Source organism: Ochotona curzoniae, unplaced genomic scaffold, assembly GCF_017591425.1.
Source record: "Ochotona curzoniae isolate NIBS_2020 unplaced genomic scaffold, NIBS_Ocur_1.0 contig_430, whole genome shotgun sequence".
Lineage (NCBI taxonomy): Eukaryota > Metazoa > Chordata > Mammalia > Lagomorpha > Ochotonidae > Ochotona > Ochotona curzoniae.
The window spans coordinates 749,700-774,843 of NW_024466219.1; the positions used below are offsets into that span (position 1 = coordinate 749,700).

Genomic DNA, 25,144 nt, shown 5'->3' on the forward strand with positions numbered 1-25,144 from the left:
AGCCACAGCCAGCAGGTGTGCTCCCCCAGGCAGCGCCGGCTGCCCCATCACAGCCAGCTGTGTGGAAAGTGCCCAGCAGAACCATCCAGAATGCAGGGGTTAATCCAGTTCTGAAGGCCCCTGGGCACCTGGTCGGCAGCCCTGGGAACTCCAGCTCCCAGCTCACTTCCACAGGCACCTGTGGGAACCCCAGTGTGAAAGATGAGCTTGGCAAAGGCCTCAAAGGGCCGAGGCTTTGGCAAAGCTTAGTAAGTCTTTGCTTGTGGAACCCCACAGTAGTGCAGGTTCAAGTCCCAGCTGTTCCACTTCCAATTCAGCTCCCGGCTAATCCACCAGGAGAGCAGCAGAAGATGGCCAAGGGCTTGGGCTCCTGCGCTCATGCGAGAGACCTGGAGTTCCAGGCTCCTGGCCTGGTTCCAGGTCTCAGCCTGGCCCAGGCCCCTGGTGCTGTGACCATTTGGGGAGTGAACCCGGGGATAAATTCTCTCTCTCTCTCTGCCTTTCTCTCCCTCTCCCTCTGCAACTCTACCTTTCAAATAAATACTTTGGTGTAAAATAGTAATTCCTCCTACATTTGCCTCTCTCAGGTTCTTTCACCAGCAAGTCATTTTTACAGCTGTACACGCACAGGGTCAACACAGACGGCACGTGGAACTCCTCGTCCTCTGCACCCGACGGTGTCCCCCATGGCACAGACAGCAGTGCACACATGTGGCACGCCTGTCACTCATGTGGACGTTAGAGCTCGTGGCGCACATGAGGCCACCCAGGGCTCTGCAAGGATGGCCCAGGACCTCGCGCATCCAATCCTCACCTCCCAAGCAGGCCGCTCAGGAGCCACTGTGAAGCCCTGGGCTGCCCGCCTGTGTGCAGTGGATCAGTCGCTGACTGGGGCCAGGAGCCATCAGCATTCCCCAGCCCCCACGGTAGTGGAGGCAAGTCATGAGCCCGTTACTGGGTGGTCCATGGCCGGCCTGCGAGTGGCCCCTGGCTGTGCCATAGTGTACCACAGCAGAGGCTGGCATGTCTCCTGGGAATGGCAGTGGCAGCCTCATCTGTCTGGCCCCAGAGGCAGACCGGGTGCTACTGTTTGACCACAGCATGGGAGTTTGAGGCTGGCAGCGGGGTGTCAATTGTGGGTCCTAGCTTCAGCCCGTACCTCAACGTAGTGAGTCACAATGCACAGAGACTGCAAGCCGGGGCAGGGCCCAGTGCCTGACAGCGTCCACGTCACAGGCCACTCTGCCTGAGGATCTGCCCTTTGCAGGAAACACCAGTCAGCTGGAACATAACTATTTGCAGCTCCTTCACAGCATGTGGGGCTCGTGTCTGTCACAGATCCCACCCCGTTTGGGGTAAGCCACACCCTGTGTTTGGGGTGAGCCACGCCCTGTAGTTGGTTGGCGTGAGCCATGCCCTGTGGTTGTGGTGAGCCATGCCCTGTGGTTGTGGTGAGCCATGCCCTGTGGTTGTGGTGAGCCATGCCCTGTGGTTGGTTGGCGTGAGCCATGCCCTGTGGTTGGTTGGGGTGAGCCATGCCCTGTGGTTGGGGTGAGCCATGCCCTGTGGTTGTGGTGAGCCATGCCCTGTGGTTGTGGTGAGCCATGCCCTGTGGTTGGGGTGAGCCATAGTCCTTCAGACACCCTCACAATCCACCATAAACAGAACGTAGCTCTTTCCCACAATCACAAATAGAATCACATGACTTTGCCAGGCGCAAGGCTTTGTGCACAGGAAAGATTTCAAACAACTCGGCCACTGGGACCTGCAGCCTTGGAATACGGCAGAGCATGCTGGGCCTCCAAGAAACCCCCAAACTCTCCCTGTCACAGCTGCATGTGCTACAGGGCCTGCGGCTCCGTGTGACCCACAGGGATGGCCAACCCCACCATGATGCAGTGCAGGGTAGCATGCACAGGTGCACAGGGTGTGAGCTGAAGACCACTGCAGTCTCACTGTACACGGCTCATAGTGACGGGGAACAGAAGCCACGACGCTGCTTCCAGTGCTGTCCACAATGAGAAACATGTAGTATACTGGGACCGTACTGTGCTTTACCAAAACAGACCCTCTATGGCTGATTCGACATGCGGTCCCAACAGAGGCCTGGGGCTCCCAGGAGCTGACCACGGGGGACGTCGGCAGGAGGGGTGCCTGGGGCTCCCAGGAGCTGACCACAGGGGGTATGAGTGGGCCTGGATGGGGGAACCTAGGGGCAGCAGCCAGAAGCATGGCCTCCGTGCAACCAGACACCCGCCTGGCAGTGTCCCCCTTTCCTTGGCATCCTGTAGGAGTCCCCATTGGCAGGGAAAGCATATTCAATTTTAAAGATTGATTGATCAATTGGTTTAGCAGTGACAGCACAGGGAATATCTTATCCCCTCACTCATTCCCCACACGACCCCAGCAGCGAGGGCCAGGGGGGCACGGGCCCATGTCAGAAGCCAGCCCCCACCTGGTGGCAGCAAGCCAAGGACTTGCACCAATTGCCCACTGCCTCCCAGGACATGGGCAGGGAACCAGGCTGGAGAGGAGGGGGAGGACTCAGTCTGGTGCTCCACTGTGGGATGCAAGCAAGCAGTGGCTCAGCTCCCCACTGTGGGTTGTAGGTGTGCCAAGCAGTGGCTCAGGGCCCCCCCTACGGAGTCAGGGTCCTATGCCTGGCTCCTGGTGATCCGCAGTGCCCACAGCTCCCTGCAGGCAGTGGGAGGAAGGTCCCTCCACTGCTCTGGCCACCTCCACAATCCGAGATGGTCACACCTCAGAGGCTGGCTTGTGAAGGAGACCTTGATGCGTGGGCCTCTTGCCTGCCTCCTGACACCACTTGGGAGGCTGGCCGTATGGGAAGGATGCCTCCTGAGTCAGGCTCCCAGCCGGGCCGCTGCACTCGCTGTGGGCCTCACAGGCAGCCATGACACACAGGTGCCCTGAATCGCAGAAGAGCCTGCAGCAAAGGCTGGAGCCAAGTGGGATTCCCACTGGGGGCTGAGAACGCCCACTCAAATGTCACCTAGCGGGAAGTTGGCAAGGGCTTGGGGCCGACAGCCCTGTGCCACTGCCCTAGGGACGCAGTCCTGGCTGCCACGCCACTGCAGCTTGTGGTGGGGACACCACGCAGAGAACAGGGGCAGCAGCAGGCATCAGAACTGCTCACGGACTTCTGGGCAGGGGTCTGGGCAGGGGTCTGGGCAGGGGGCTGGGCAGTGGGCTGGGCAGTGTGTTGGCAAGGCAAGCAGCAGGGTCCGGAGCTGTGGACTGGGATCTGAGGCCATCGGTCTAGTCAGGGAGTCCCCCAGAAAGCTTGCTGAGGTCACCTAACTTGACTCTTGTGTGGGCCAGCCAGTGCAGGTCACGTTTAGTTTGTCACCTGCACCAGCCAATACACACCAGTGGATACAGCTGCCTGACCAGTTCCACCCCAGCGCCATCGCTCATATGAGCTGATGGGTGCTGCGGCCTAGCCCAGCCCACCACAGACCCGGTCTTCACGCACACTGTGGCCCGGTTGGGGCGGCCTCCAGTGACCACAGACCTGGTCTTCACGCACACTGTGGCCCGGTTGGGGCGGCCTCCAATGACCACAGACCTGGTCTTCACGCACATTGTGGCCCGGTTGGGGCGGTCTCCAATGACCACAGACCTGGTCTTCACGCACATTGTGGCCCGGTTGGGGCGGTCTCCAATGACCACAGACCTGGTCTTCACGCACATTGTGGCCCGGTTGGGGCGGCCTCCAGTGACCCCTGCCAGGGCGGCCTGCAGTCCTGGTTTTCACGTGTGTCAGCATGTGCTGCAGCCCGGCCCAGTCTGTCCCGCATCACATCTGACTCATGTAGCTTGGCTCAGCCCGATCTGCCCCCAGACCCAACCCCCGGAGTCCCCGGGGGGAGCAGCCAGCAGCAACCCAGGCTATACTCCATCCCTCCCCTGCCCAGAGTCCAGTCAAGTGCTGGGCCTGCCTGGCTTCTCCTGCCCTCAGTGGGGCTCAAGGTCACCCACTGTCAGCTGTGGGGCCCTCGGCCCAGCCCTCCTCTCTGGCACTGTACTGTGGGGCCATCTGCTTGCTGCCCCTGGCCAGTCTCCAGGAGCCACTAGGTGGGCTGAGGGCAGCACATCCTGGGCAGCCCACTCACCACAGGGCACACTGGGCTGGCCTCTCGAGAGTGCCGGGGGACCTTGGGTATAAAAGCCATCCCCTGTTCACACCCCACTCCCAACTCACTCCACAGCCCTCACACTCAGCAAGGCCCTGCCTGTCAAGGTCCTGCTCAACCTCGCCCACTGCCTGCAGCCCTCAGCAGGGGCAGGTGGCTGCAGCCAGAGAGAAAGAGGAGGGCAGCCCCTGGCCCTGCAGCTGCTCTCAGAGCTGGCAGGACCAGAAACTGGGGGAGCAGCCCAAGGGCAGGCGCCCAGCTCTCTAGCCTCCACCGCTCCCAGAGACCGCCCCTCAGGTTAGCCCGTGAGGGCCAAGAGCAGCCAAGTCTGGAGAATCAGAGAGCATGCTGGGAAGTCTTGCTGCTGAGGATCTCAGAGAGCATGCTGGGAAGCCTGCCTGCTGAGGCTCTCAGAGAGCATGCTGGGAAGCCTGCCTGCTGAGGATCTCAGAGAGCATGCTGGGAAGTCTTGCTGCTGAGGATCTCAGGGAGCATGCTGGGAAGCCTGCCTGCTGAGGCTCTCAGCTCACAGCTCTGCCCCAGGCACTCCCCTGGGTACTGACCCCACATCCCCAGTCCCGTCTGCTCTGAGTCGGGCTAGTCCTGTTGTCATATGGATGTTGGGGCTGACTATTTCCTAGACCAGCCCAGGAGGCCTGGCCCCTCTCCCTTGCCACTGTCCTGCCAGCCACAGCACCAAGGGAGTGAGTTCCATATCCCCAGGAGAAGACCTGGCGGTGCCTGGGTGCTTTTGAGGAAGTGGACCATGGCATCCCCTTGGTTCCACATTCAGGGTCTTCATGGTCACTCCAATGTCCCTCTCCCTACAACACAGCCCTCCAGAACGCTCTCGATTCGGCGGGAGCTGCCAGCCGCAGTGGTGTTGGTGATGGTGACAGCATTGCCCAGGGCCTGATTCCGGCATCAGGGCTGCTGGGTACCAGCAGCTCCCAGGTCAGGGCCCAGGACATGTCTGCAGGTCAACACAGCCCTGCTCACGAGGACAGGCCCCGAGCCACCAAGGTGACCAAGATGCCAGTGTAATGGCCAGTGTCGTGAGGAGGCGACCGCCCCAGATAGCCTCAGATGGAAGAGGACCAGGCCGTGTCCTGCGGGGCCTGCCCTGGGAGCCAGCCTGCTTAGATCACAGACAAGCAGGCTGTCCCCGCAGGGGGTGCCGTCACCTTTCTGACAGAGGCTGCCCGCCTGGGTGGGCACCCGCTTTCCTCCCGGCCTGCGGGGAGGTAGGTCCAGGTGGCAGCATGCCCTGGGTGAGGCCTGGCAGGCACCCAGTGTGGGGGAAAAGCAGCTGACAGTGACGGGGAGAGCTGACCAGGGACAGCTCCAACCCAGGGCAGCAGCCAGGCCCACTGACCTCAGCTCTGGGTCCACTGTCTATGCCACAGCCACCTCCCACCTGTGACCAAGGGCACGGGCACCACGTCCAAATCCCTGCTCCCTGCCGGTTTCTCAGGGCTGGCATCTGTCATCACATGGGCTGGTTGCCAGCACCACCGAGGCAGGGCAGGCGCTGAGCCCTCCTGGCATGAGGCACACCCTGCAGGTGCCACTGGTCAACTGAACCGAGCTGGCCTGGCTCACACGGGGCCCTGGCACCAGGCCTGGGCTGGGTCCCGGAGGGGCCACATGTCCCAGCCACAGGCAGCATCCTACCCAAGACCCCAGCCCATCTCCAGTGCTCCCTGTCAGTGTTTCAGATGCTCAGCAGCAGGGGGCGCTGCACCTGGGCTCATGCCCCGGTTACACACCATCAGGCACAGGTGACCGGGTGAGTCCCCGCTGCCCACGCGGAAGGCCTGGGCAGCTCTGAACCCCAGCCACGATGGGCAGCTAGGGAATGAGTGAGCAGGTGGTGAAGCTTGCTTGCTCTCTGCCAACCTAAAGATTCTAAAAGTGCACGTTAGAGCCCTCGGCCTTCGTGCCAGTAACGCCTCACCCACATGTAACCAGACCGTCCCGGAGTGTTGCCAAGTGTCCTCTGGGAGGAGCTGTCCTCGTCTGGGGCCACTGGGTTAGAGAACGTGAGAGTCCAGGACCACGTGTGACCACTCAGGGGCCGGATCCCAGCCCCGACTGCCGTGGGGACAATACCCCACTCGGGCTGACTTTTACGCCAGGGCTGGGGAGAAACGGGCATCCTTCCTTTCCCGATCCACTGCCACATGCTGATAACCCCCTTTCTGCTGTCGTGAAAAGTACCCGGCAGGCCAGAGGTAACAGCCACGCAGACTCCCCACGGGCCCCGGGGCCGACGTCCCAGAGGGGCAGAGCCTAGGCCATGTGGTATTGAGCGTCTGATCCCAGGGCCTGTGACGTGTTTGGTGCCCGGCGCCTCCACCTCCCCGTGGTGACTGCCAGACAATGCCCTGCTGACACTGACTGACCCACAGGAGCCACACAAGGGTCGGCCAGCTCCGCAGGGCCCTGGACGCGGGATGGATGCCACGCCAGACCAAGCTCCAAGAGCCTCATGGGAACCCAGGTTCTGGCCAAACAGAACCTTTACCATCTACCAGAGACCCCGGTGGGAGGGAGCCCCTCTCACACTGACCACCCCAGGGAGGGCCGCAGCACTGGGGACCAACCAGAGACCCCCATGTGAGCAGGCAGGCCTTCCTACATCCCTCGGGTTGGGCAGGGGGAGGTGAGTGAGAGCTGCCCCATTTCCCACTCTGGGAGGCCTCCCTATCCGATAGCAGGAAAATAAGGGAGCAAACTCCATTGCAGTCAAGGGCCCTTGGCCCTAGCATCAACTCCCTCCTAGCCAGGGCCCAGCAGCACCTATTGATGCCTGTGGTCCTGAGACGGGGCTGGGACTGTGATGCTGGGAGCCCAGCTGGCTCTGATGGTACGTCCCGCTTCTGCTGGCTCAGGCCTGGCACTGGTGCTCTCTCGAGACCAGACAGGATGGCTAAGAAAGAACCAGAAAGCAGGCCACAGCACTGCCTGTCATCCTCAGGTGGAACCAGGGCGGCCACAGAGGACACGTGGGACTCAGGGAGAACTTGCGAGAGAAAGCCAGGGATACCAGACCATGGATCACAGGAGTGGGAGCAGCAGAGTGTGGGCATGGAGGCAGGGCTAAAGGGCAAAAGGCCTTCGACCACCCAGGACCCCATGCTGGACACAGTGCATGGCAGGGGCCCCAGGTCTCCCTTGTGGCTCCCATGAACTCAGGGGCTGGATCCAAGTGAAGTGGGGTGCAATACTGCTGCAGAGCCATGAGGCTCCTCCAGCTCCTCCAAGGGCCTGCCTACCACACGCCAAACAGCAAGCAGCCAGGGCCTCCAAGGGCACCGAGAGATGGAAACCCAGGCTGGGCAGCCAGGTGTCACAGGAGTGTGGCAGTGTTGGGCACACATGGCAGCAAAAAGAACTAGGAACTAGTGCCCTAGGGAGATCTTGGGGGGTCAGACCTGGGGTAGGGATGGAGGGACCTGATCAATAACCTATCAGGGACCAGGGACCCATCAATAACCTATGAGGGACTCATCAATAACCCAGGACCCATCAATAATCCAGGGACCAGGGACATATCAATAACCCAGGAACTCATCAATAACCCAGAACTCATCTATGACCCAGGAACCAAGGACCCATCTATAACCCAGGAACTCATCAATAACCTATAGGGACCAATCAATAACCCAGGGACTTATCAATAACCCAAGACCTATCAATAACCTATCAGGGACCCATCAATAACCCAGGACCCATCTATAATCCAGGGATTCATCAATAACCCAGGGACTCATTGGTAACCTATCAGGGACCAGGGACCCATCAATAACCCAGCGACTCATCAATAACCCAGGGATCAGGGACCCCAGCACCTTCACCTCAATGGAAGGACCAACCACTCTGCCAGCTGGTGGACGCTCTCCTGTCACCCTGGCTGCTCTTGGGGCTGCCACTTCCTGGTCGTGTTTAACAAGAAAGGGAAAGAACATTTGCCCCAAAGACCAAAAACCAGCCTCGCTCTCTTTAGAAGTCAGCATTCTGCTCCTGAGTCAAGTAGCTTAAGGGAGAGCCCCCCACTCCTCCAACCCCATGCCTAAGACCCCTCAGAAGATGAGGGGTCAGACAGCCTTCAGGATCCACCTGCACACCACTGCCCCTAGTCCCAGGTGACCACCGTCGTCATTCCCAAGGCCTCCCCAGTGACAAGAGTCCGAACGGGTGGTCCTTAACCCTCGGCCTGCACCTTCTCAGATGCCAGCAACAGTTTAGGAATTTTATCAAACCAGAGATAAGCGGCACACATGATGGCTGACCAGCAGGAAGGACACTGCGGGCATCTGGCGGGGTCCAGCTCAGGCCATCTGTCCTCCTGCCCACAAGGAAAGACTCCTGGGGACTCAACAGTTCCACGCAGGTGGCGCTGGCTTGCAGGGGCGGGGCATGCCAAGCTCAGGGCACACCGAGCTCAGGGCACACCGAGCTCAGGACACGCCGAGCTCAGGGCTCAGGGCTCAGGACTTCTACTATTCATTCAAAGCCGCCACGCCTGGCTTTCTGTAGGGTGGGCCGGCTGCTCGCTGAGAACACGGCGGCTAGGAGGGAACCACAGTGCTTTCACCACGATCCCTCTCGGTGAGTAGACACAGCCCAACCGGGCAGATGCTCCCTGGCACACGGTCACCAGGTGCTCTCCCCACACAGCTCCTAGTCCTGTGGCAGCTGCTCCCGAGCGGCAGAGTGCTGGGCCTCTTGGAACTGGGGTCATGGTCCCACCACAAATAAACAGCATGACACCAGCTGCTTGGCCGCTGCCATGGGTCCACATGCTCTTCACAGGCCCGTGTCCAGTCGGGTCCTGACGGCCTCTCCCCCACGCACACCTCACTGAATGCCAACCTGCACTCCGGGGCAAGTCCCTCCTCTTCACCCACGTGTCCAGGACCCAACCCCCACATCACGTGTCACTTCCTGTGCACCATGTGACCAGGACCCAACCCCCATACCACATGCCATTTCCTATGTACCACATGTCCAGGACCCAACCCCCACATCACGTGTCACTTCCTGTGCACCATGTGACCAGGACCCAACCCCCATATCACATGCCACTTCCTATGTACCACATGTCCAGGACCCAACCCCCACATCACATGTCACTTCCTGTGCACCATGTGACCAGGACCCAACCCCCACATCACGTGTCACTTCCTGTGCACCATGTGACCAGGACCCAACCCCCACATCACATGCCACTTCCTATGTACCATGTGACCAGGACCCAACCCCCACATCACGTGTCACTTCCTGTGCATCACGTGACCAGGCCCTGAGTAAGTCGATTGTGTCCTTGTTTCCCTCCCAATTTTCCCATCTGTTTATTGCATCGGCTTTTATTTCTTTTCTTTTCAAATCAATTATACTGAGGAGCAATTTGCATGCAATAAGCAAACCTAAGAACACAGTACAAGGATTGGACTTTTTTTGTTCAAGCCATTTTGGAACAGCCCCCCGGCCGGCTGCCCCAGCACCAGCACAGACACATGGGCAGCATGGCGGGCAACAGGTCCAGTTGAGGGGCAGGGGCACCTGGCAGGGCCCCACAGCACCCTCACCTGCACGCGTAGCAGGCGGCCGGCAGGGTGAAGGTGAGCAAGAGGGAGGCCTAGACTGGCTGCAGCGAGCTGAGGGAAAGAAGGCGGTAGGCCGACCGTGCAGAGGACGGAACGGCAGCAGCCTGGGGCCTGCCATGCACAGGAGGGCACCAAGTGCTGGGACTGCCCGTCCCAGCCTCTGCCAGCATGAGTCAGCACTCGAAAACCAGCCCCTGGGCTTGTCACCATAATAGCCACTGCCCTACCTCCCCAATTGAGTGAAAGAACCGCCTACACCGCACGCAGCATGCCCAGCGAGGCACGACAGCCTCTAGCACCGCCTGTTTCAACTCTGCCCCTCACAAGTTGGGACCTGCCGCACACCCACTGAGCAGACAGGCAAACTAAGGCCCCAGTCACACAGCTGGCAAACCACAAAACTGAGAACCACCAGAGCTCTGGGCCCAGAGCGGGTCTCTGGGGCCGTGGGGAGCAGCAGCATCCACCAGGGAAAGCTAGGGGGCCGTCTGAGCCACGTCCGGCATCGCTGGCTGGAAGCGGGTGCTGTGCAGCGAGTGGTCAGGCCGCTGGACACAAGGGGCCCCTCGGCCTCCACGTGCTGTGGAAACCACTTCAGAATGGCTGACACTATGGCCTGAGACCCACTGACCAGAGCTTCCCAGAAAGACCCACCAGACACCGAGTGATTTAAAGACACACGTGGAATCTGCGTGTGGTCTGTGAACAGAGGGGCGTGGCTCGGTGCCAGCGGCAGCCAGCACCCCACGGGCGGCACACGGGCCTGGGCACCTCAGGAGCCGCTGACACCTAGGTCTGCCTACACCTGCTCTGACACACAGCCAGCCCTTGGAGGTGCTGGCAGGCGCTCATCATGAGCAGGCGCTCAGGGACTGCGGCAGGGACCAAGGCAGTGGGCAGGATGCAGGGCCCGCCCTCAGGAGGCCTTCAGATGGCCCTGGGGTGGGGGGCGGAGCTGTGCTCAGGCATGCCCGACATGGGGGGCCTCCCACGCAGCCCTCAGGAGCCGTGTGCTACTGCCCAGTACCGAGCCCACAGCGTGTTCGTGCACTGAGCCCTTTCCGGGGCCGCCTGTGAACAGCAGGTACCATGGGGCGCGTCGTGTGCCCCTAAACAACCTCTGTCGGTGCCAACTGTGGTTCTCGTGGGCACAGCTGCTGAACAGGGAGAGACAAAGCAAAGACACGAACATAATAATGATTTTTGGAAGTACTGCCTCTTGGTAACAAGGATGGATGATTAAACATAGGAGTGTTTTAAGGTCACCTTGAAAAGGCAAAATGAGGGGTGGGCCTGGAGCACGGGGGTTCTACGGTGCATCCCACAGCTGGGAGGGACATGGAGTCCCAGCCGCGCTGCTTCTCACCCAGCGTCCTGCCGAGGCGCCTGGAGGGCGGAAGAGGACAGCCCAAGCGCTGGGTGTGGCAAGCCTGAGCTGTGGCTCCCGCCTTCAGCTGGCCCAGCCCTGCTGCTGCAGGCGTCCGGGGAGTGAACCAGCACAGGGAAGATGTGCTCTGTGCCTATCAGTCCAATAAATAAACACTCAAGGATGAAGAGTCCTTCTAAAAACAAGGACAAGGAGGAATATTCAGCGCTGTAAGAAGCCGAGTGGGACGCCCACATCCCTCCCGGAGCACCTGGACTTGAGCCACAGCTCCATCTCCAACTGCAGATCCTGGGCAAAGACCTGGGCTTGGGGCGGGAGGTGAGCCTCATCCCCCGTCTGCCTCTTGAAGCTCTAAATAGCTTAAAAGGCGACTTTGGGTGCTATCCCTTCCCAGTTGAGCTCATCCGTCTGTAAGCACAGATCCTGACGCTCCACCCCACGTCACCCCTCAGCACGCAATCACGACTATAAAAAGCAACAGTCCCTGGCCGGCTGGCCAAGCGTCCTCATTATGCAAATGCAGACGAGCTGAGGACAAAGCTCAAGAAACAAGCAGAGACGAGTTTTATACTCCATGTGCAGGCCTTGTGGGAAGTGCCTGCGGTCCACAGGCAGCCTGAGCCCACTGGAGCAGTTACTCTCCCTCAGGATGCCCTGGGTTAAGATGCTGTGCCCTGTAACAGGACAGAAAACCCTGCTGGGCCTCTGTATCCTCCCCTTGAGAAACACCGACACATTTCTGTGGCATGCGTAACGCGTGTATCTAGGGCTTCTTGCCCAGCCCTGCAGATCAACCAATGGATCATAAAAGTGGCATAAAAGAATTTCCAAAGTGGCAGCAGCTTTAGGGCAAACACGGGGTCAGAAGTGCTTACACGGAACAAGGAAGTTCTTCACTCCCAAGGCTCACATGCAGCTCATATGACTGGGTCCCCACCCGTGGGGTCAGCACCAACACCTTGGCCTGTCCCGGCCTCCACGGTCTGCCCACCTGCCCCAGCCTCCATGATCTGCCCGCCTCCATGGCTCACACAGTTGGGCTGCCACCTCACGCTCCCTCAATCACAGACCAGATGACCCAGTACTCCAAGGACCTGTGTGTGCCCAACGGCTGTGTTCCAAGGACACAGTTGGTTGAGGCAGCTTCCCTGCCGAGCGGGCAGTGACCAAGGGCCTGACCTGGATGTGGCAGATGGGTGGGGCTATGGCTGGAGGAACTGCAGGGAGGGCCAGCTGTAGGGGGAGGACCAGGCCCCTCCCAGCTTGGTGGAGGGCTCAACTGCAAGCACAGGAGGAGCCATGTTGGAGGAACCCAAGTGGCAAGCCTGGCGGGGCTCAGCTCCCCAGTCAGCCCCGTGGGGTCACGGCTTTCACCGTGTGCACAAGGGAGCAGCCCCTGGACTTGGGTCTCCCCCACCTCAGGCCTCACACAGACCAGCACCAAGCTTGTGAACCTGCCTTTGGTGACATGGTGCTGCTGGCACCATCAGGACAACCTTCTTGTGTCCCCATAGCGGGGAGGGGTTGCTGAACCGTGAACTGAGACCTACCCCTGCTGCAGTGCAACAAGCGCTTTCTGTCCTTCTGTGGGTACCCCCTCCCGTCCCCCAGCACCCCCTTGCTCCGTCTGCTCCTCTCTCATCATTGCACATGCCTACATCTCCTAGATGGCCACATTTCCTCTGCCCTTCCACCCACAGTCAGAGCACTGGAGTGTCTGTCCGTCACCCCCTCACCGTATGGCCAAATGCAGGTGTGCCACCTCCCGCAGCTAACACGCCTGTGAGCTGCATGTGGCCAACACACGATCATGGCCGGGTTAGACAGGGGGAGGAAAGAAGGTGCCAGATGTGATGCAAGCATTAACTCAGGCTGCTTCTGAGGAACAAGCCACTGCCTGCCACTGTCAGAGGGGGCAGAGTAACCATGGCCACCAACAATCCAGAACAGGTGCCCGGGGCCAGACCACTCTGCTAACCCGTGACCCAGAGGGCCGGTCAGGGCCTCCACCCCACGGGCCTTCCTGCAGGTGCCAGACCAGGAAGTGTCGGAGAGCGGAGGGAATGTCCAAGCCTTGGGGCAGGGAAAAAGGCCAGCTTGCCTATGAGGCAGCCCCAGCTCCTCTCATCACCCCTGCTCCTCTCTCACCATCCCAGCCATTTCCTGGCTGCAAAAATCCATTCTTGAAGATTTCTTAAATGGATTGAAACGCACCTATGTGCAGCTATGGGGCACATGTACAGTGCACACGTGTCCATGCGTGCACATGTGTATGTAGTTGCAAGTTCATGTGTGTGCAGCCATGTGTTCACGTGTATGCAGTACATACATGTGAGTGCAGGCGTATCCATGTGTGCATGCGACGTGCATGTGTGTGCAGGCATATGTGTTCGCATGTGTGCACTGCAGGTATGTGTGTTCGTGTGTGTGTGTGTGCGCACTGCGGGTGTCAGCATGCCCGTGTGGTTGTGCGTTGTGCTGGGTGTGGGCTGAAACCCCACGAGCAGCATCTTCTGCTTGTCACAGTCCACCCTTGGAGGAGCCACATGTTGACCACTAGGAAAGTATCTTTCTGCCTTGGTCCCAACTAATAGGCCCAGCTGAGGGGTGGCTGACCAACATACCTGCTCCCAAGTGCGGGAGACCCCCACGTGCAAAGCCATCAGCTTCCTGGGTGACCCTGGCCCTAGCCCTTTGCAGTGGCACACTGCCCAACTCTGTGGGGTACCAGGATGGGCAAGAGAGGAGAATCGCAATGCACCCTAACCTGTAAGAGCAGCCCCTGCCCACCCCATCTTTGCCCCAATCGCTGCTCCTTTCTGATCAGCTGCCGGGGCTCCAGGGGACCCCTGGGAAGCATGAGGAATCGCAGAGCAATGAAGGACAATCGAGAAGGGCACCTCCGCAGAGAGAGGCCCTGGCCTATGTGCACGCTCACAGCCCAGCCCTTCCTGGAGTGCCTGGCACAGGATGGGGGCAGCTTGGGCATCCGGGGGCAGCCAGGAGCTTGGTCCCCCTGCTGACGCAGCCAAGACAGCAAACTGCAGGACACATACATGGGGGGACATCGATGCGGAGGCCACAGGACAACAACGAGTCTCAATCTTTTTTTAAAAGGTTATTCATTTAAAAGGCAGAGCCACAGAGGGAAAGAGAGGATTTCATCTGCTGGTTCACTCCCTAAATGACCACAGTGCCAGAGCTTGGCAGTCTGAAGCCAGAAGCCAGGAGCTCTTCCGGGTTTCCCATGCAGGTGCAGGGTCCCCAGGCTCTGGGCCGTCCTCCTCGACTGCCTCCCCAGGCCACAGGCAGGGGGCTGACAGGCAGTGGAGCTGCCGGGACTCAAACCAACAGGGCTTTGTCAGCAACAGCCATTACAGTGACCCCTGAGGCGTCTTGTAAAAAAATGGAAAGAGAATTCATCAGAAGCAATTGCAGCTGCCAATCAGGACTAACTTGTTTTTCTCCTCTAACTGGTGTGACTCCAGCAGAAGCCCCCAGCGCAGTCAGGGCAATGCCTGTGCATGCTTAGGGAAAACACGGTGGCTCGACACCCCCTCCCTGCCCGATGTGGACACAAAGGGCAGGGGACGACACACACAGGCCCCGCTAGCAGCAGTAAGGGGCTCTTTCGGCCAGCGTAGGCCAGAGGCCCTGACGCAAGGACCCCGGGACAGGCCACGGCCAGAGGCCCTGACGCGAGGACCCCGGGACAGGCCACGGCCAGAGGCCCTGACACGAGATCCCTGGGACAGGCCACGACCACAGCTTTTGCAAGTGGGCTGACTCACATGCCACCTGGTGCAGCCATGGCGGCATCAACTGCACCTATTCATAGATGGGTACTCAATGCCATCCCAGCCCAACTGCCCCCCACCCACCCTGGCAGCAGGGCACAGAGGCCAGGCCTATACACGGAGTGGATAGAGAAGCAGCCAGCTGGGCCAGCTGCAGAAGGCCTCAGGGCACGGAGGCAATGGTGGACAGGGACTTGAGGCCTCCAGGTGTGCGCTGTTGTCCTCGGCCAGTGTGTGATACACACAAGTGAAATGGCTTTGTCACCAGCCTCTGAGTTAGGCATTCCACCTGCCCCCGTTAAACAGGACGCCACGAGGGGGAGCGAGGGCATTCCAGCCGTTCTCTCTGTGCCAGGCACACGTCTGTTCTTCCACTCACCAGTTTAGCAGAGACACTGAGCTCTGAACTACCTGCTGGCTCAATCTGCCATTATCTTGCTAAATATTTAGAGACTCTCCCAGGCGCTTGGAGCTCTGGGCTCAGCCCCCTGGGGACGTGTAGGCTGAGGGCCCTGAGTGAGAAGTCCAGCTGCCTGGGGCACCATGGGTAAGCTGCTGCCCAGAGCAGGTGGCCCGGCCTGCGCCCGGGGAAGAACACACTGATGGCCACCAGCAGGAGCACCCAGCAGGGCCATGGGGCGAGCCTGCGCCCGGGAAGGACATGATGCCCGCCTACAGTAATGCCCAGCAGAGAGGTGGGGGCAAGCCAACAGCCACTGAGAGCAAACCTCAGAAACCACCCCTATTGTGAAAGCTGGCATTTGCCCTTCCATCCAGGAAAGCCAGGCATGCATCCCAACGGGCTACCTAAATGGGTCCTTTCAGAGTGGAGTTCCCTTGGCTAGGGCTCACTCCAAAGTTCCAACAGGCACTGGGATTCTTGCCCACTCCAGCCTGGGGGGCTGCCAGCAGGGTGAATGAGGGGGTTTTGTGGTCCATGGGTGTCCATGGCAACCACTCAGAAGACAATGTGTGTGGCTGTGTGTAATCAACACCTCATTTATGACTCAGAAGGTCCGAATGTCATTAAGTCTTCACAGGTCATGCAGTGCTATTCTGCTGTGGGAGTCCGACTGGTCAACAGGCAGTGGAGCAGTTGACCACAGCCCAGGCCCAGGCTTCAGCCAGTCCTGGCCTCCGCAAACCCAGGCCCAGGCCACAGCAAACCCAGGCCCAGGCCACAGCCAGCCCAGGCCCAGGCCACAGCCAGCCCAGGCCTCAGCCAGCCCAGGCCTCAGCAAACCCAGGCCCAGGCCTCAGCAAACCCAGGCCCAGGCCACAGCCAGCCCAGGCCCAGGCCACAGCCAGCCCAGGCCTCAGCCAGCCCAGGCCCAGGCCACAGCCAGCCCAGGCCTAGGCCACAGTGACCCCAGGCCACAGCCAGCAGGTCGCAGTTACTGACCACCAGCCTAGTTTGATTGGGAGACAGCCCGAGCCACAGCCATGAGACTCATTACTCTCACCAGGAGTGCAGGGCAGGCTGGGGTGCTTCTCTCAGCGTACGCAGACCTACGTCAACCACAGTTCTGACCTCCTTGGCAGAACAAGTGCAGGACTTTAAAACAGTGCTTAGTAAGAATGGCTCTGGATAAATAAAGCAAAATGGCTTGGATTTATATACGCCATATTTTATCATAGTTCTTGCTTTTCACTTACAGCGGGTCACAGACTCTCATTGCAATGATCGTCCAGGTCATGCAACGGGCACAAGCCACTAAGGGTTTACTGGTCCAGCGACATTTCCAGAGTCCTGGGTGAAGCAGAGGACAGGACGGCTGCAGCTTCTCTCTGGTGAGGACCACTGGGTGGGCTGCTATGCGAGCAGAGCAACACACCACTCATGGCCAGATCTCATCCAGCTTTAATGCAGCTCCCCGCTTACACGACTGGGAGGCAGTGGAGGATGGTCTGCGTGCCTGAGTCCCCAACTACGCAGGATGGCTGGACAAGCTCGGGCTTTAGCCTGGCCCGGTCCTGGTGGCTGTAAGCCCTCAGTGAGTGAGCTAGCAGGTGGAAATCTATCTCCCTCTTTCTCTCTCCCCACATGCCATTCTGCCTTTCTTGTTTTAAAAACCCTTCACTGGGCCACTATTTACATGGGAATTTGAAATGATACAATAGTAATTTTAAAAGTCTAGGGAGAATACACTTCAATTATAAGAACAGAGCTTGTTTAAGACCTCCAAGAGGGCAGCTAAAAACAAGATACCCCTTGCTGATGTGTTGGAAGAATTCGTGACATGCAAATCTCCATAACCTAAGTCAAACTAGATTCAACTCAGCAATAATGCTCTTTACAGTTAGGGAAAGCAAACCTGCGATGTGCAGAGCGACCCTGAGAAGGAAAGCTAGGCTGGAGACATCAGGTCCCTGATCTCCACGCTGCCCTCCACCACAGCAGCACCAAGCCAGGCTCCATAAACAGTACGACGCTGGCACCAGCACATACACCAGGGAACAAGACGGAGAACCCAGAAAGCAACCCACGTCCATACAGGCAGCCCACGTGGGCCTCGTATCAAGAACAAACACTGCAAAAAGACTTTCCAAAACATGGTGCTGCCACCTGCACATGTATGAAAAGGAAGGAATTCAGATCCCTCAGTCTTACAAAAATCCACACAAGATGGCCCATCGTCTAAAGGAAGATCAGGAACTATGACACTGCTGGAAAAATGCTGGGTGAGACATGCCCAAATACGAGCAAATGGGATGACTTCTAGGAAAGACTCAAAACACAGGCAGGAAAAACAAAACGAGGGCTGGGTCTATGGACAGGAACCTGCACTCCACTGGCCGCTTCTGGCTGGTGGGGGAGGCGGGTGCAGCCTAGCCTGGCGCCATCTTAGCTCCGACGGCCAGGGCCCCAACGGCACCAGGCTTCACCTGCTGGCCACCTGGCAACAAGTTCTGGGATCTTGGGGGTATGGAATTACTGTCTGGGGACATCCATGGATAAGGCCACTGTGTAGGTGAGCAATGACTCCTGAGGGTTACTGTTCTAGCAGATAAGCAAAGGGACTGCGACCTGGTGGTCTGGAGGGGAGAGACCGGAAGATCTGTATGGATTAGGTCAATGCACCAGCCCACATGGGAGTCCTGAGATGGGCTTGTTAGCGTGGAACATCGCTGAGCACCACACACCAGCCCACACAAAAGCTAAGGCTGGGGGCCTGTCTGGCAGGGTTAGATCCCAGTACCTGACTGAGTATCAGAACAGGGGACAGGTCACCTTAGGCAGGGCAATGTCACTAACCAGCACGTGAGAGATCCAGGTCCAGGGGTAGATTCTGCAGGAAATAAGTGGGCCCAATCCTATGGAAATACAAGTCCCAATGCTTAGATTAAGAGTTGGGGTGCTAAAGAGCTGAGTAGATATGACCATGGAACCTGCCAACACTCACAGGTACAGGGACTGAAACAGTCTGTGCAGGTCCAGGTCGCAGCACCTACATGTACAGGGTGTGGGGTGGGCCAGGATGCAATATTCACCAGCCCATACAAAGGCCGGGATGGAAGGGCAGACTATGCCAGGCAAGGACCTAATACCCACTGGCATGCATGAGATCTAGGTCTGGGAGTGGGCCAAGTGGGGGAATTTTGGAAACTCCCAAAGTGGGTCACAGCTCCTGCTGGCGAGCATGTGTTCCAACTTGCTCACTGGGGGTCAGGCAGACTGGGGAAGGTAGTTCCATCCGTTGGCAAGTGTGTGGATTGCTTTTGGAAGGGGGCAGACCAGGTAGGACCAAGTACACCTTAGCTCACCGGCAAGTGCAGAAACCAGGCTAGAGCAGATCATGCTGGGCTAGGCTCTCAAACCTACTGGTTTGCATGAGCCATGGATGGGGGCAGACTGAGCAGGGCCATGTTCCAGCACCCACCAGCAAGAGTTAGGACTGGGGCCGGCTGGGCCAGGCCAGGCTACACATCAAAAGGCAAAGGGCAAGACAGGTGAGGGACTATGCCAAGCTGGGTCAAAGCAACCACTGATACACGCATTTCTATGGCTGTGATCAGGCCTGGTTAGGGAGCTAAGAGGATTCCCTAACTGCGTTATGGTTCCCACTGGTGAGCACAGGGACTGAGTGGAGGCTGCGTTCTGGTCTGGACATGGCTGCAATGTCCCTCGGCACAAGTGTGGACTGAGTCTGGGGTGCACTAGACTGTGCCAGACTCCAGCACCCACTGATACTTGTGAGAAGCAGGGTGGGTACAGGACGGGCTAGGCCTCTGCTGAGCCATGTGTGGGCTGTGTCTGGGTGTGTACTAGGCTTGGCTGGGCTGCAGCACACAACAGTAAAAACTGTAATGGGTGAAGGCCAGACAGAAAGGCCTCGGTTCCTGCTAGGACAGGAGGCGGACTAAGTAGGGCTGGCCTACGGGCCCACCGGTAGATGCAAGATCTGGCATCGGGAAAGGTTCTGATGGAAGAGCTTAGGAAACTCCTCTGTTGGGACTCAGTTCCTGCAGGTGAGCACAAGAATCACAAATAAACAGCCCAGACCTGGCCATGTAATGGTACCCACTGGCATACATTTGGCTCAGGTTAAACCAGACTGGGACAGATCATATCTCTCACTGGCAAATCCAAGAACTAGAATGGAGTGTGGGTCAGGCTGGGTCCGGCTGCCACACAAGCCAGTTCACATGAAGGCCAGGACCTGGAGCTGGCTGCATTGGACTAGGCTGTAGCTCGTATCAGCACGAGCTGGAATTGGGGGTGGGTCAAGCTGAACCAGGATTCAGCACCCACTGGCAAATGCCAAGGTGAGGCAAGCCATGCTAGACTGGGCCACAGCACCCAACTAGCACATATGAGACCCGGGGGTAGGGGTACACCCGGTAGCGGGGCTGTGGGGGCTCCTCTGCTGGACTGCCACTCCCACTGGAGAATGTGAGAGCTGCGATGGAGGCAGACCAGTCCAAGCAAGGCTGCAACACTGTTGGCCCGCATGTAAGCTGGATCAAGGAAAAGCCAGGCTGGGTGGACTGTTCTTACTGGCGCATGCATAAGCCAGAAAGTGAGGGTGGGTTGGTTCAGCTCAGCTACAGCATTAGCTGACAGATCCTGGCAAGGGGGGCAAATTCTGTCAAGTTAAACTGCAGAACCACCTAAAGAGTGCCAAGATCTAGGAGTGGAAATGAGCCCATTAGGGAACAGTGGACATCTCTCTCTTCGGTTGCCAATCCAGCTGGTGAGTGTGAGAGCCAGGACTGGGACAGGTATGGCCAGACAGAGTGGCACCCACCGGCAGGAGTGTGTGCTGGATGGTGGGGCTGGCTGGTTTGAACTAGGCTTCAATGCCCATTGACATAGAGCTGCATGGGATGTGGGACAGACTGGACCAGTCTGCTGTACATACAGGTAAGCAAAGGAACCAGGGCAAGGGGCAAACCTGGTGGGGGTTATTGTGGGTCGCTCCAACTAGGCTGCAGCTCCCACTAGTGTCCGTGAAGGCCGAGTGTGTGGTGCACAGAATCAGGCTGGGCTGCAAGACCCACTGGTTTGCGTAGTAGACAGGGCTGAAGGCAAAACTGACCAACAATTGCAACCACCTGTGTGTGCGTAGGCTGATTGAGGTGATGGACTGAACCAGACCCTGTATTGGCAATCACACACAAGAATCAGGTCTGGGATCAAATGAAGTTTCTTTGGAGATCCCCCCAGCTGAATCGCTGGACTCAGAACCCCAAACATGGAGAGAATTGCTGGTTCCATGGTCTGGCTGTGGAGTGCATGTGTCAAGGCTGGGCCTCCTCAGTGGCTCAGACTGAGCAGTGGACAGCATATCCAGATGCACATGAAGGATATGGCAGCACATTGGAGCCTGCAGAGGACACTTGATACCACAACAGAGGACAGAACAAATCGATCAATTATCCCAGCCAAGTGCTGGCAGTGAATATTTGGGCAAATGGAGACTCTAAGGTGGACTATGTCAGCCAGTGGATTTTGGAGAGATTTCATCACGCTTGGAGTGGCAAGATAGATAGTAATTCAGAACTGCTGAACTATCAAAACCTCTGAGTAGGACCCTCTCAGAGCATGCCACACATCAGGGCCCTGGGATGGCATCAGGTGGCTGTCCTCCACCCCAGGATATGGAGGCGGTTGGGGGGTTGGGTGTGGCTTCTCTTCTTATCTCCCCGCTCCCCTAGAAGCAGGAAGGAAAAAAAACAGAATGTGGAAGTAGTGGTCTAACCCACCTTCCTGCAGCCCTTGACGCTCTGCACCCTAATCAACTATGCAAAAATTACCAAAAATAAAAATAATTATTTTAAAAATAAAAGCAAAATGAGACAGATAGAATTCTACAAATTGCAGAAGCTTCTGACGCAGGAAAGGAGACAATAGTGTAAAAAGAATAAAAGAAGATATTTGCCATTTACTTATCAAAAAAGTTTAATAAACAAAAAATAGCAGCAAAAACAAAAATCCACAACAATAGCCCATCCACTTGACCAATGGGAAAACATACAGCTCTCAGTCTACTGGAGGTCACAGACAAATAGAGACTCATCACCAAGCATTCAAGACCAAGAGACCCAGCCCCGCACACAGCAGAGGACTCAGCCCCACACACAGCAGAGGACTCAGCCCCGCACACAGCACAGGACTCAGCCCCACACACAGCAGAGGACTCAGCCCTCACGCAGCAGAGGACTCAGCCCCGCACACAGCAGAGGACTCAGCCCCGCACACAGCACCTCCTGCTGCACAAAGCAGAGGACTCAGCCCCGCACACAGCACAGGACTCAGCCCCACACACAGCAGAGGACTCAGCACTCACGCAGCAGAGGACTCAGCCCCGCACGCAGCAGAGGACTCAGCCCCGCACACAGCAGAGGACATGAGAACCATTTCTCACCTAGATGGCAGCTCTGTGGGTCCTTGTTTATCTTCTGCCCTCTTATTTTGGTGAACTGCACAACAGTAAGATTCTTCACCTGATTTTTCTATCTACAGATGGCCTGTGCAATGTACAATTCTATTTCACAAAACTTTAGAAATAACAAATCACTTTGCAGAAGAAATATATCTTCCCTTCGAGGACATACACAACGTATATGTTTAAAAACACATAAAGGAAGTCACAGTGCCGGGTCCCAGGGCTTGCTGCGGGGAGGGTCATGGGATTTGTCTGACCCCAGATCTACATGACACGGCCTGCTCCCCACCCACGCGTGCACACCGCAGCCTGGACAGTCGGAGTCCGGGGCCCTGGCCCTGAGGGGGCCTGAAGCTACGCCAGGTTTGCATGCTGGACACTCAGCTCCACAGGCACAGGTGTAGGATGAAGGCTCAGTGAGACCTGGTCAGAGCTGTGGAAACTGGACCAAGATGGTCCCAGGCCTTCCTGGCTCCCCAGCACCTGCTCCAGCTTCACAGACAGCATGTGCCCAGCCCAGACTGCTGTCCCCATCCGTCCACTCACTGAGCACTGCTGTGTGCCCTTCCCACAGGATTGCAAGGGCTGGATCCGGGACCCCCTCAAGGCCCCACAGGTGCTCGCACTCAGAGGCCACAGCAGAGCACATCCTGCTGAGAGCCCCCGGCCAGCCCGGCCGCCTTACCCTCCTAACGCAGCATCCGCTCAGTGTGGCATCCTGGGGAATGATGACAGCAACACGTCCGTGTGCTCAGTACAGATGCTGATTTTTCTGGATATTTTACAAGTATTTTTCAATTTAAAATCAGAGTGAGACAAAGAGAGAGGAATCTCCCACCCGTTGGTTTACTCCTCAACAGGCTGCAACAGCCAGGGCTAGGTCAGACCCAAGCTGGGAGACAGGAACTCCACCTGGCAGGGAGCTGGACAGGAAGCAGGGAGGATGGTGACTTAGCTCAGGACCTCGAGTACAGGAGACACACAGCTGGCTGCACCCTGCCACATGGCGCCTGGGGGTGTTGGGTACAGGGAAATGGTAACCCTGGCAGAGGGAGCACTCTGCACAAAGGTGCCAGACCAGCAGCTGGGTGAGGCCTCGGAGCCTGCAGGAAGTCCAGGGCAGCCCTAGGGTCCCAGGGGCCTCTGCAGGCCTCCAGCAACACAGCACCCCCTGTTGCATTTAGAGCAGAGGAGTGCTGTGGCCTGCCAGACCTAGCTCCTGCCACTGTAAAGAACTGAGGGTTGGGGCCAGGGCAGACCAGATAAGTGGCTAGTGAAGCATCCTGCATGGAAGATGCCAGAGGCTTATCCCAAGGCTGCAGACGGAAGGGGTAGCCAGCTCTCACTACACTGAGGACATAGGAAGCCCACATTTGCTGACCAGACGGGACAGCAAAGGTGAGGGATTGAAGCAGGTGTCCAAAGCCGCTGCCTAAGTCCAGCACAAGGAAAGCACCATGGGTGTTGGCTAGACCGCCCGCCCCTCCGGCTCCCGGTAAGCACCCAGGGAGGCTGCTCAGTGGGAGCAGATGCTCACTTATGCCAGAGCTTGGCGTGGGTCCAGCTGCCTGGCCGCCTCCCCTCTGCCCCCGGCATCCTCAGAATTCCAAGAACACTACTGGCTGGTAAGCTTTCCAACACCTAATGTCACTGGAAAGGGTATAATGGCCATAGGGCTTGCAGAAGCCGGATACGGCCGCTCCACAGTGAGGACAACAACAGGGAGAATGGCACACATCCGCAAACACTGGGGACGTGCAAGCACAAGAGGTGGAGGGCAGTCTCCAGACATGGCCAGTCACACTGGGAGCCATCGAGCTGGCTTGCTAAATGGAGCCAGCTTAAGGTCAGTTGCCCTTAAACACAGGAAGACCTTGGCAACAGGAAGCTCCCCCTTGTAAGCAGCTGCTATGTGCGCCCACAGACACGCCATGGGCATGGTCAGGGAACAAGCCCCGGATCCCGAGCCTGAATCTGCTCCCCAGAGTCCTGAAGAGATGTCTCTGCTGAACCAAACATCGAGTTGAAGACTGCTGGACACACAGTCCTGCTGACACCTGGTCAGGAGCGGGGTCAAGGCCAGGCCTGGGAAGGGCACCAGCACACGCACAGAGAAAAGCCTGGCGGACCCAGGGAAACTCGTGAACTCCGTCCCCTGTGCACTCCAGATCTCAGTGAGCAACTCAGGGCGAGCTGCTGGAACATGCCGTGGCCCGCAGCTGCACAGCCCTGAGTGCAGCAACGGCACGCTGCCCGGGCAGCTGCGAGGACGCGGGTTGCAATGCTGACCCATAACTCTTTCCAAAAAGAGTTCCAAAGTGAGTTTCCGCTGTTCCCTAGCCAGGCATGGATAACTGCACAATGCCAACTCCCAACAGAAGAGCAGCCAAAGGCACCTACCATGCCTCCACTCTCACGGCCTCCTCTCATGGAGCAGCCAAGAAACGGGGTTAAAGCTGAATGCTGGAGGCCAACTCGATGGCTCCACTGGCTAATCCTCCTCCTCCAAGCACCGTGATATGGGTGCCGATTCCTGTCCCAGCTGCTGTACTTGCCATCCGGCTCCCTGCTTGTGGCCTGGGAAAACAGCAGAAGATGGCCCAAAGCCTTGGGAGCCTGCACCCACACAGGAGACCTGGAAGACGCTCCTGGCTCCCGGCTCAGATCTGCGCAGCTCCGGCCATTGTGGCCATCTGGAGAGTCATCCAGCAGAAGGAAGATCTTTTTAAAAAGAAAGAAAATCTTAGTGCTGGCAGGTGGCCCCGAGGTTTCCTGTCATGCCGGGCGTATTCGCTTATTCCCACTAACACAATACAAGGTGCTCCTGTCTTAGGTGACATGCCCGCCGGCGCACCCGAGGCTCAGCGGTCACTGGGGCACACACAGCGCGCCCTGAGCATCCGCGTCCCTCTCCTGCAGCATTTATCATTGTGTTGAGAAGTCCAAGCTACTCACTTTTAAGTGTTTTTAAAGTTTTTTTTTGAGGCCACGGGATAAAGATTTATTTATTCATGGGTCCAGAGTGGTAGTCTAGTGGCTAAAGTCCTGCCTTGCAAGCACCAGGATCCCATTTGGGCACTGGTTCTAATCCTGGCGGCCCTACTTCCCATCCAGCTCCCTGCTGTGGCCTGCCCAAAGCCTTGGGACCCTGCACCCGTGTGGGTGACCTGGAAGAGCTGTGTAGGCTCCTGGCTTTGTACCGGCTCAGCTCTGGCTGTTGCAACCATTTGGGAAGTGAATCAGTGAATGGAAGATCTCTGTCTCTCCTTTGTATATCTGGCTTTCCAATAAAAATCAACCTTTA

The 25,144-nt window shown here is 57.9% G+C and overlaps 1 protein-coding gene across 1 annotated transcript in view; it reads right to left on the minus strand.

The window, feature by feature from the left end:
- Nucleotides 1-25,144, minus strand: part of NMNAT2 (nicotinamide nucleotide adenylyltransferase 2) — a 50,022-nt gene that overhangs the window by 18,547 nt on the left and 6,331 nt on the right. The window lies entirely within an intron of this gene.